Here is a 10,501-nt window from a genome sequence, read left to right as displayed (position 1 = left end):
CTTTTTCTCAGGCTACTGATTTCATCATAGTCAGGAAATATAAGATGATGTACAATACTCCAAATTAATTTAATCTTACTTCATGTTTTGTGGCTGTTGGTGTCCTTAATTCCAGCATGCCTGAGTTAAAGCTTAAGGAACCGAGATGAATCAGGGGAAAGCACTGTAAAAAGAAATAATAATTACCTACAGGAGGGAAAGGATAATGGCAGGGATGATCATTCATTAGATTGGAACCACAAGTGCTACAAAGGCTCCCAAACTTGAAATCATGCATCACCAAATGCCACCAATGCATCACGCTGCCTCCATGACTAAGAAAGCAATGCTAGTGTCAGTGGATATTCAGAAACTGTCTGAATATGTTCCTCTTCTCCTGGAAACTGAATTAGCTCTTTTTCTTCTAAGCATTTCAAAAACTAAGACACCTATCAAACTCAGCTCTTATATCAACTTACTTACAACTTTCCATATCCAAACTCCAGGATATACTGGATCTAATGTCAGTATCTCAGCAACAGGCTTTTGCCCGGCTCTAAAAGACAGGGCAACTGATTCAAAGAAACCTAGAATGAAAGGCACGTGAAAAACTCATGCATTTAAAGAGTGGATGTTCATGAAGAAGCCAGTGAAAACCATTTTTTATAATGTTCCTAAGTTCTTTGAAAACATTATGGTCAAAAAATATCACTTTATTACAAAATCAGTGAAAAAAAGTACAGGAAATTAATCTATTTAAATGAATGCACTCCACAGTATTTCATGATACAGGCAAATAATAACGAACATTTCTACTACTAAACATGACAAATTTCTTACTTTTGCTGATACAAAATTATCTTTCCTGCTGGTAGTCAACAAGGTTATGATTAATGCATGTATATAGGATATATACTGAATTGCAGTATATTTTTCTGTTCAAAGTTTCTTAAGACAGAAAAGTAAAAAGAAAAATAATTTTCAGAATAGATATTTTCTTTATAAGCCCTGTGTAGCATAAGTTTGGCAGAAAAGGAAGCTTTTCCCTAAAAATATACAAAAATGTGGGTTTTATTATTTTACTTTTTGGTGATATTTCAATCTTTTAAAAAAAAGAAATTTAAATTTAAAAAAAAAAAATCTGAGCAATGTTAATTTGTATTACCAAGCTTTCAGGAAAATTGATGTTATGCTTGCAATGAAAGATGTCAAAATAGTTAACCAAAGAGGTTTGGTGAAAGTAAATTTTCAATCCATCCTGAAATTTAAGTGCTGGTGTGACTTTGACACCCTGTAACCAAGAATGTTCATTTCCTGCAAGAAACAATGCAAGACTTGGAGGGTCAGGCCCGTTGGCTACCAGAGCCTTTGATTAAGGGTTTTGGTTGGAGGAGGTGGGGTTGAGCATGAAATTATTGAAAGTCCTTGCACTCCCCTATTCAGTGCGATCCTTCACGATGTTGCTTATTTAAAACAAAAGTGAAAACAAAGAGAAAGGCAGGTGTTGCACAGAAAGAATATGGGGAAAGGAGTGAAAAAGTTGACAGCCACAGAAACATCACTATGAGCCTGTCCTCGGAAACCTCCTGCGCTGTAGAACAATCCAAAAGTATGGTGTTTTAACCACAGATCATTGCTGTTCAAATTATTTCTTTGATGAATCATTTGAAATACACTTTGAAAAAGCAATCATATATCTGTTTTTCAGTCTCCAGTGGACTTCTGGAGAAGGACCTGTGCTTCCGTCTATTAAATGAGCTGGAATAAAATTCTAGTGGGATTTGCATTTCAAGTCATCCTTTGCTACACCTTTTCCTCAATAACTTAAATCTATGTTGAAAAAGAAGTCCTGTAAAAAAGTTGTCCAGATTCTGGTGGCTCATGCAGACATGTGGCACAATGTCTGCACTGCTGCAGGTGTTTCTGCTCTTGTAGTCCTGCTGAAGAAAGCAATATTTCTGAACTAATGCATGGTTCAAGCTGGTTTTCAATCTGACAGAGTGGTACTATCACTGAATAATGTAACATGCCCCTAACAGGTAGTTACTTCATTTCTCCCACCTAAATGCACATTATCTAGACGATGATATAATATGAAAAAACTTATCTCCCCAGGCTCGGTGATAAACAAAATAGTATCTGAGATATTTTACAGTAGAATCATGCTCAGGTCATCTTAAAATATCTATTGGGAAAAAAAAGAAACAGACCAAAAATGTCACAAAAAAGCAGGGGAACTGTACTCTTTTTTGTCCTGAGACTATAAAAAATAATGTCACTTTCATGGCAAAAGAGCAACCATATGTATGCATGATATATAATGACATACACACCAAATATATACGTATCTATATATGTGACTTGCATATGTGTATACAGACATATTTCTATATGTAGGTAAATATATTTAGTAATATATGCACATATATTTATGTATACATATTTAGACACATATAAATGCACATGGATAGTATTATTCATACCTAGATTTTGATATACTCAGACAATTTAGACATCTATATATGATTATATATTATTATTCCCTACAGATATACCTATGTCTGTATATAATAAGCATATATACATTTAATGAGCAATTACAACAAAATTTCTCAAAGTGACCTTCTGCTGTAGAATAAACTTTGGTGTGCATCTTATGTTCCCAGTTTGATACTGGGTGTGAGAGTGATTCTGTCAGATAGCTGTGCACATCCACAGAATTACACCCAAGTGGGGCTGGATATCCACACATAGGATTGAAATAAACCTGTATAATAACAGCTAAAAGAAAATGCTATTGGTGCAACATTTAAAGCATTCGCTTTTATGGTGTGCAGGCAGTTCCAAACCATTTGAAATCTAACTGCTGTATCCTTGAATGTTTTCTGAAGTAGAAAAAACTGCTGAGCCTCACAAATCTGGCTAGGGCGTGATGCAAAGGGAACACTCAATTCTTTCCATTTGCCAGAAGGCAATTACCAGTTTGTTTTCTGTACAAACCAAGCATGCAGAATGCCAGTACTAGTGACCTACGCATTAATCCAGCAAAGACACCCCCCAGGAATCGGCACTTTCACTGAGCAGAAATGCAGATGGGGAACAGAGCAGCTTCTCGATGAGTGTAGGCAGAAGTCTCAGCATTTAACCTCAGCACAGACCACAGAAGCTGCAAAGTCTTTTTCACTGGTAACCATAACTTACACTGTAATTCATGATTTCTGGTTGAACAAAAAATACAAATTGCACTGCATCTTGGAAATAGGTCTCTGGAAAATTATATTGCAGAACTTTGTTCCTCCACTACCTCTGAAGTCCAGTTCTCAAAAAAACATTTCATGAAATAATATTCCCAGACTTATTCTATGTTTGGAAAACAAACTGCAAAAAAGTGTCAATGGAACTGGCACAGACATCAGCAGCCTCCCTCAAAAGCAATAAATAAAAAACCCGAATGTTTCGTGTGTGTGTGTGAGCTTAACATATTGAACTGCATGCACATCTGTGGTGGTTTAGCCATGGCAAACAGCCAAATGCCTGCCCAGCCACTTATTCACTCTCCCTCCTTGGTGGGATAAGAGAACTGTGAGCCAAGATAAAGACTGAGGTATTGTTTATCATTTACTGTCTTGGGTAAAACACATTCAACTTGGGGAAAAGAATTTTTTGCCAAAAGCAAAAAAAATCTGAGCAGTGAGAAAAGAAGACAAACATTAGACCAGGTTTTCTGCCTGAAGTACGTTTTAGAAGAGGCACCTCCCCCACAGCTGAGGGGCTAGGCTGTGTCCTGTTGGTGGGTCTGTTGGAACCGGCTGGAACCATCCATGACCATCCTGGCGCAGCCCCTGGCCTCCTTGCACAGAGAACCCTGTAGTCCCACCAACAGCAACGCCTTGCCACGTGCACCCAATACAACATCTTATTATCCATCAAATGTAGGCAACAGCCAAGACATAATCTCAGTCTGCATCCCTAGTCTCAGGACAGACAAGTACTTCTTTCTTTCTAGGACATCTGCAAGATCCTCCCCAACTTCATTTTCCTGCCTCCAGATTCCATCATTTCTATGCAAGCCTGAGCAGTCTGTGAGCTGCTTTGTACAAGGGTGTGTAGGCAGCTTTGTCCTCTGCAAGAATGGGCAATTTGCAACACTCCCTTTTTTCCAAAATACTGAAAAAATGCAGTTCAATATTCTGTATATTCCCACCACACCCTCCCATTCCTTTCCTGCTTTTTTCAGCCTTTTTATTTTTTAGAAGCTTCTTTCTCCTCCCAGTTTCTATCAATATTTCCAGCATCTGTCTCACATTTTTACTCTATACATTAAAAAAAACCAATAACCAAATGTTAAAATAATCCAGTAGCTAAGCAATATTTACCATGCTGTTTGCCGTTGTAGTCTATTGCCCTTTCAATTCTTCCTCATCAGTCAGTCACTATTTTGCAATGAACCAAGGTTTTCACCACCTGGCCTTGAGCACTATCCACACCTTTCTTCATGTGATCGTGTTTCGTTCTACTATTCATCACTGAATGTCTGATTTTAGTGCATATTATGTTGCACTAAATTTACCAGTGCTGAATTAAACTGGTGATGGAGTCACCCAGTGACCACACTGTGAACTCCATCTTGGCTTTGTCTTGTCTTGGACAACCTAAAGGATGTACAGAAGTTCCCATCTTACTGATTGCTGCTTTTTTGTTCTTGTTGTTTGCAGTGAGGATGGGGTGGAGGAGTATTAATGAATTCAGGAAGAAAAGCCAGATCTGACACAGCCTTCAGCAGTAGCTGCTGTTGAGCTTTAACCAAGCTCAAAAGCAGTCATTTGTCTTCCTGCTTTGTTTCATGTCTCTTAGCTTTGAATCTATAAAAACGTTTTACATCCCATCTATAACTATATGTCTTGTTAAACAGCTTTTTGTGGCAGACTCTGCCAGAAGCTTTGGAAACCGCAAATAACTGTGCCAGCTTGTTTCCCTTCTCCCCAGTGCTGTTCTGATTACAGTAATAAATTACAAGTGAACTCCTGTTGAGGAACATCCAAGTCCATGTGGCCTGAGTGACAAATTTTGAATGAGATGAGGAGTCAGTAAATTATTTCAGAGGAAAGTTTCAGTTTCAGCCAATCTTGAATATTTTCTGAATTCCATTTGGATTTTCTTTACAGTTTCAGCTGAAAAAAAAAGGAAAGGTTGGTTGGTTTGGGTTTTTTTTCCTCCAAACTATCAGGTGGAATTATGAAGAGCCTTTAAGCTTCAGTGGGCAGAGACCACAGCAATATGGCCTCAACTACAATCACACAAGAAACAGATCTCATCTGTTAATTTCTTTAGTTCCTCCTTCATGGATGCCTGGCTTGCAACAACCTCATTCTCCTTCCTGTAAAACAGAGAAAATAAAAGCTTTCTAAAGGAAACAGGAAGAACTTTCGAAAATCATGTGATGGTTGCTGCATTAGGTATGTAATGAAGTCTACATTTTCCTGCAGTACATCTTCAAAATTCAAGATTTTGTTTTCAAAAATGTGATTCTTCAATGCTGGAAACAAATATGTTTTATCGTGATGCCTAAAACACTGTTTTATCATATTATTTGTTAATGTGAAACATTCCCCAGATACCATACACATCTAAATACATTCAATTTGCATTAGGAAATAGGAACTAGGGAATGAACTTTCCTGTGGACTCTAAGTTGACAGGCTATTAAAGGAAGAAGAACGAACACACTTTTGATTGCAAACACTGCACAAGACTGAAAAAAAAAACTTTCTTGAATAGCCAGTTTTGAAGAAAATATGAAAATATTATTCAGTCTCATGTTCCTCACAAATGTTCAGAGTTTCCAATTTCTTCTTTTTTGGGGGAAAGTAAGTTTCTCTGTAACTGCCAGTTAAAAGATCAGTTTCACTCCAAAACTTGAAATAGAAAAACCTAAAGAGGATAAATATTAAATAAGGAATTAGACACATAATCTAATCAAGTTACTGTCATGAAAAGTACTTCGCCTAAGCTATCACTTTAAGAAGGATGCTTTTAATAGAAACACAAAGATCTTTGATGATAAGAACCTAATAAAAAATAACTGATATCACTTTTTCACAATCAAAAGCACCAATGAGTTTTGGTTTCATGGAAGTTGATGTGGTGAAAACATAAAAATAGTTTAATCCAGCAATTAGGAATATATCCTATTGAAATGCAGGAAAGATCAAAGTTTAGAAGTAGCTGCTAGTTAGGCTGTTTAGAAGAGTGTAAATGGATGAGCGGAGAACCTTTTCTCATTATGAGTCAAGAGGCAAGAATTTGCTGAATGACTCCTACAGGGACATGTATGTCAAAGTTGAAACAAGAAAAATTGAAAATAAAAATCTTTTAGTAGCAAAGCGGGAGTTCAGGGGAGGCCCAGACTTCAGGTGAGCAGGGCTGGACTTAGGCAGGGGGAGCAGGTAGGTGGCATCCGTGGCAGGCAGCTCTGAAAGGCAAAGGAGCAGACCATTAAGGAGAGCATCCTCCAGGTATAAGACCAGTCCATCCTGATGTGAATGCAGACAAGCATGTTTGTCAGGACTTGGCTAAAAGGGATATTATGGCAGAACTCCAGCATAAAAATGCAGCACACAGGGGTGGGAGTAGGGACACAGAACAAAGGAGGAATTTAGAAAAGTTGCCTGGGCATGTAGGGCTGGTGTCATTCAAGCCAAAGTTCAGCTGGAGTTAAGAAGTTCAAGGGATGTCAAGGGCAACAAGAAGAGCTTCTGCTACTATGCTAGTAATAAAAGGGTGAACAAGGAAAAGGTGGGCCCATTGCTGAGAGGGTTGAGTCATTTAGTGACAGCAGACACAGGTGGGGCTGAGTTACCCTGACCTGAAAGGGTTCAAGGGGAAGGAGAAGGACCAGCAGTGGATGAGGGTTGAGTCAAGGATCACTTATGAGAACTTGACCCACAGAGGTGGATGTATCCCAATAGCACATATGGACTGTGCTAAGGTCAGTCTGATGCCTTGAAACACTGCTCCCTATCATGTGTGAAAGTTCATGAAGGCTGGGACAGATTCTCAAAGACTGGAGAAGACCACTGAATCACACGCACCTTCAAGTCCAAAAGGATGATCCAGAGAGCTATGGGTCAGTCAGCCTCATGTTGGCTCTAGGTAAAATCATGGATTGAGTCCTCTAGGAACACATTTCTGGGCACATGAAAGAATGGAAGGAGAATGGGAACAGTCAGCATAGATTTACAGAGGGTAAATCATGCCTGACCCAGCTGATTACCTCCCGTGATAAAATGACTGGATTTGTGGGTGATAGGGGAGCAGTGGACTTGACTTGGCCAAGGCTGTCAATACTTTATGCCACAATCTGCCTGTATCGATGTTTGGACATTACAGCCTGGCAACAAGTGGACTACGGAAAGGTGTATTGAAGAACATGTCTATTTAACATCTCTCAGTGTCCTCCAGGACATAATGGAGGGCACTTTCACCAACTTCGAAAGTGACAGCAAGTTTCAAGGACCAGGCAATACACATGAGGAGAAGGCTGTCATCCAGATGGGCTGGACAAGGGGGAGGAAAAGGCCAACAGTGTTCTGATAAAATTCAGGCAGGAGCAATGGGCAGCCACACCCTAGGAATGTGACCCCTGGCAGCAATCCTGATAGGGGCTGGAGAAGGGTCCTCTGCTCATCATGTGTCAGGCCTCACCTGGGTATTGTGTCCTGGGGTCCCCGGCAGAAGATACATTGATAAAGCAAAGGAGTTCAGGGGAGGCCATTGGGACAGTGGGGCTGGAGCACTCACCCTGCGAGGAGGGGCTGCAGGGCTGGGGTCTCTCAGCCTTTCCTCATAAGGGAGGTGCTCAAATTCCCTGATCATATTTGTAGCTCTCATAATTATTTACAAAGTAAATAAGAATGAGCTTAATTAAATGCAAAATGACTTACTAGTAAGGAAGCTTTAGGTTCTAGGATAGGCTGGACTCTTTTGGAAGTTTCTTTTGGTAGAAACCTCTGCTTCACCAATGGAAATTTGTCTTCACAAAAACAGTTATTGAGTTAATGCAGATGACACTGAATTACAAATGACATTCTTTTTCAAATGAAAGCCTGTATTTTCCTATTTTAAGAAAAATATTTCAAAATTTTTAATATGACAGTGTGCAATTTCCTACATTATTTTCATTATAATATCTCTACACTGAATTGAAAGCTTTACCATTCTTTTGAAATTGAACAGACTATTTTGCTGAAACTATGACAGGTAATTGAATTTTTTTTTCTTGCTAATTCTTCCAGCACAGGCAAGAACTGGAAAGACTGAAAATTGCACTCTAGTGAGAAGCCTATCTTGAAACTTTTTGTGCTTTCCTAAGGGGCTAGGGCTTATTTCCTAAGAACAGATCTGAATCTTGCAAATGAAGAAACAAGACTGAGCAGCAATATCATTTAATAATACAGTATAATAGTAGTAGCAGTGATATGTAACTTCATCATTAGTCAGGCTTCCTTTCTGCTAACAACTTCTTTAAAAAGGCATTAAAAATATGTTACTGATGAAAATATGTACCAGCTTGAGCAGTACAATTCTGCCTAAAGGACGAGCTGGAAGACCATGGTCAGGAGCAGGCACAGTCTGAATTGTCCTGGTCATATGTCTCATCGCAGGATCTGTTGCATTAATTTCAAAACACAACTATTATTGTATTGGTGCTCTGTTCATTTTATTCCATAAAATACGGTATAGTTCCAATGCACCTTTTCAACAAAAGCCCTGGTAATTTAGAGGCTCAATTTCATTTCAAAAATTACTAGGCCCACTTCTATCCCTCAATATCTTGTTTTAATTGGATTTGGTGCCTTTAGCTATCTAGCTGTCCTAAACACATGGATCTGAGCTTTAGACTTGTTGCATACAAATGAAGTTTAAGCTCAAAGTCACTTCTCAGTTTGACAATTCTTAAAAAATATTTCAACTTTGTAGGATCTTGCCATTCATAAATGAAAAAAATTACTTCAGAGAGATTTATTTTTAATAAGTGTTACTTGAATTTTTCACGTATACCTAATAACTGCAAAGTGTTACATTATCCATCATGTTTCACAGTTGAATACCTTGATGTTTTCAAGACTTCAAGTCAGTTTTCAAAACACATTCAAAGCTGTGGCTGGTTTATATAGGTATCACAAATACACAAGTCATACACATCAACAGCTTAAATAAATGTTACCTGGGTTCACAACTAATTCGATGGGAACACAATGGTATTTTGACCTGCAAATAGGTAGGAGAGGAATCAAAGAAATAAGAAGGGGTTATTGATGGCTAAAACATCTAGCTTCTGACTAATTCTTCTTCATGTGGCCTCAATCACTGTTGATTAACAATAGCAATTCAAATAGAAAGCCAATTACGGTAGTGTTTTGTACCAGAAGTGCAGGAAAGTGTGTATTTATGGCCACACTAAAATTACTTGGGATAAGAGTTCTCAGAGGTACTCAGAAACTTCTCATCCTGCCCATAACATTTTCACCTCATAATCTCAAACCTATTTAAGTTTGGCACGTATTTTCCAAATTCAGTGTAAATAGTATGGACAAGAATTTTTAAAATGTTTTCCTACATACCCACAAAGGCAGACATCTCTGTGTTGGACTCACAGAATCATGTTGTTCAAAATGACAACTCGTTAACATACTTTCTGTCTTTCACTTACTTCTTTCCCCTCTCCTAAACCACCCTTCTTGTCCTCCACCTTATTCTTCCTCCTCTGCACATACCAGCTGAATTTGCAGACAATCATCAGATGCTGGCCTTCTCTATGGAGCTAAAATTGTATTCTTAAAGATGGTAACGTTCCTGCCTCTGGTGGGAGCATTTCAAAGGAAATGTACTATTAATTTCAGAAATGTACTGAAGTTCTTTTAACCTATCTGGAGTACAGAAAAGGATAACCTCTTTTGCTGGCCTGTTTTCTTCTTTCCTTCATCTTTCCAGAATAGTATCACTGTTCAATACTCTTCCTGTTTCCATCATATATGGTGCAGCTGTGAAACTAAAAGGCAGGAAAGAAAATGGAGCATCATGGCTTTGCAGCAAAGCAGCTTCACATCCTGCGTCTTCAAAGTTACCCACATTTTACAAGTTAACTTTGTAGAGTTTTCACTATCTATCATACATAAAACAATAATTGCTCTAGGAAGTAAAACAATGCGAATCCATCTCAGTCGGGACCAGATTGCTTGCCTGGCAATGTCATTGTGGCATTCAATGCAAGAGAATCATATATGGGACTCAAAACTACATTTGTTCTCACAGGGTGGTCCCACTGATTTCCATGAGACTGCTTTGTACGGAACGCATTACACAGAGCATGCAAAAATTATAGTACTTCAGCATTCATTAGTGTGAGCGCATTGGGGTTTTATGCCCAAACCAGCAGTACATGCCTTATATCCTAAGGAGCACAGCTTGTAGATTTGGTGGTTTAGAAGTTATTTTTCTTCTTTAATTCTTTGGATTTCCT

The 10,501-nt window shown here is 38.5% G+C and overlaps 1 long non-coding RNA gene across 1 annotated transcript; it reads right to left on the bottom strand.

The window, feature by feature from the left end:
• Positions 1-583: 583 nt before the first annotated feature.
• LOC135310567 (uncharacterized) lies at positions 584-10,025 on the bottom strand. The gene is made up of 3 exons (XR_010370656.1): positions 9,931-10,025; positions 4,356-5,150; positions 584-1,919 (listed from the first exon to the last, which is right to left on the bottom strand). It is a non-coding gene; the product is annotated as an uncharacterized LOC135310567 (long non-coding RNA).
• Between the last annotated feature and the right edge of the window lie 476 nt (positions 10,026-10,501).

This window comes from Phalacrocorax carbo, chromosome Z, assembly GCF_963921805.1.
Source record: "Phalacrocorax carbo chromosome Z, bPhaCar2.1, whole genome shotgun sequence".
Classification (NCBI taxonomy): Eukaryota; Metazoa; Chordata; class Aves; order Suliformes; family Phalacrocoracidae; genus Phalacrocorax; species Phalacrocorax carbo.
The sequence above is the reverse complement of the archived record's forward strand: the minus strand, read 5'-3'. Positions and strand labels throughout refer to the sequence as shown.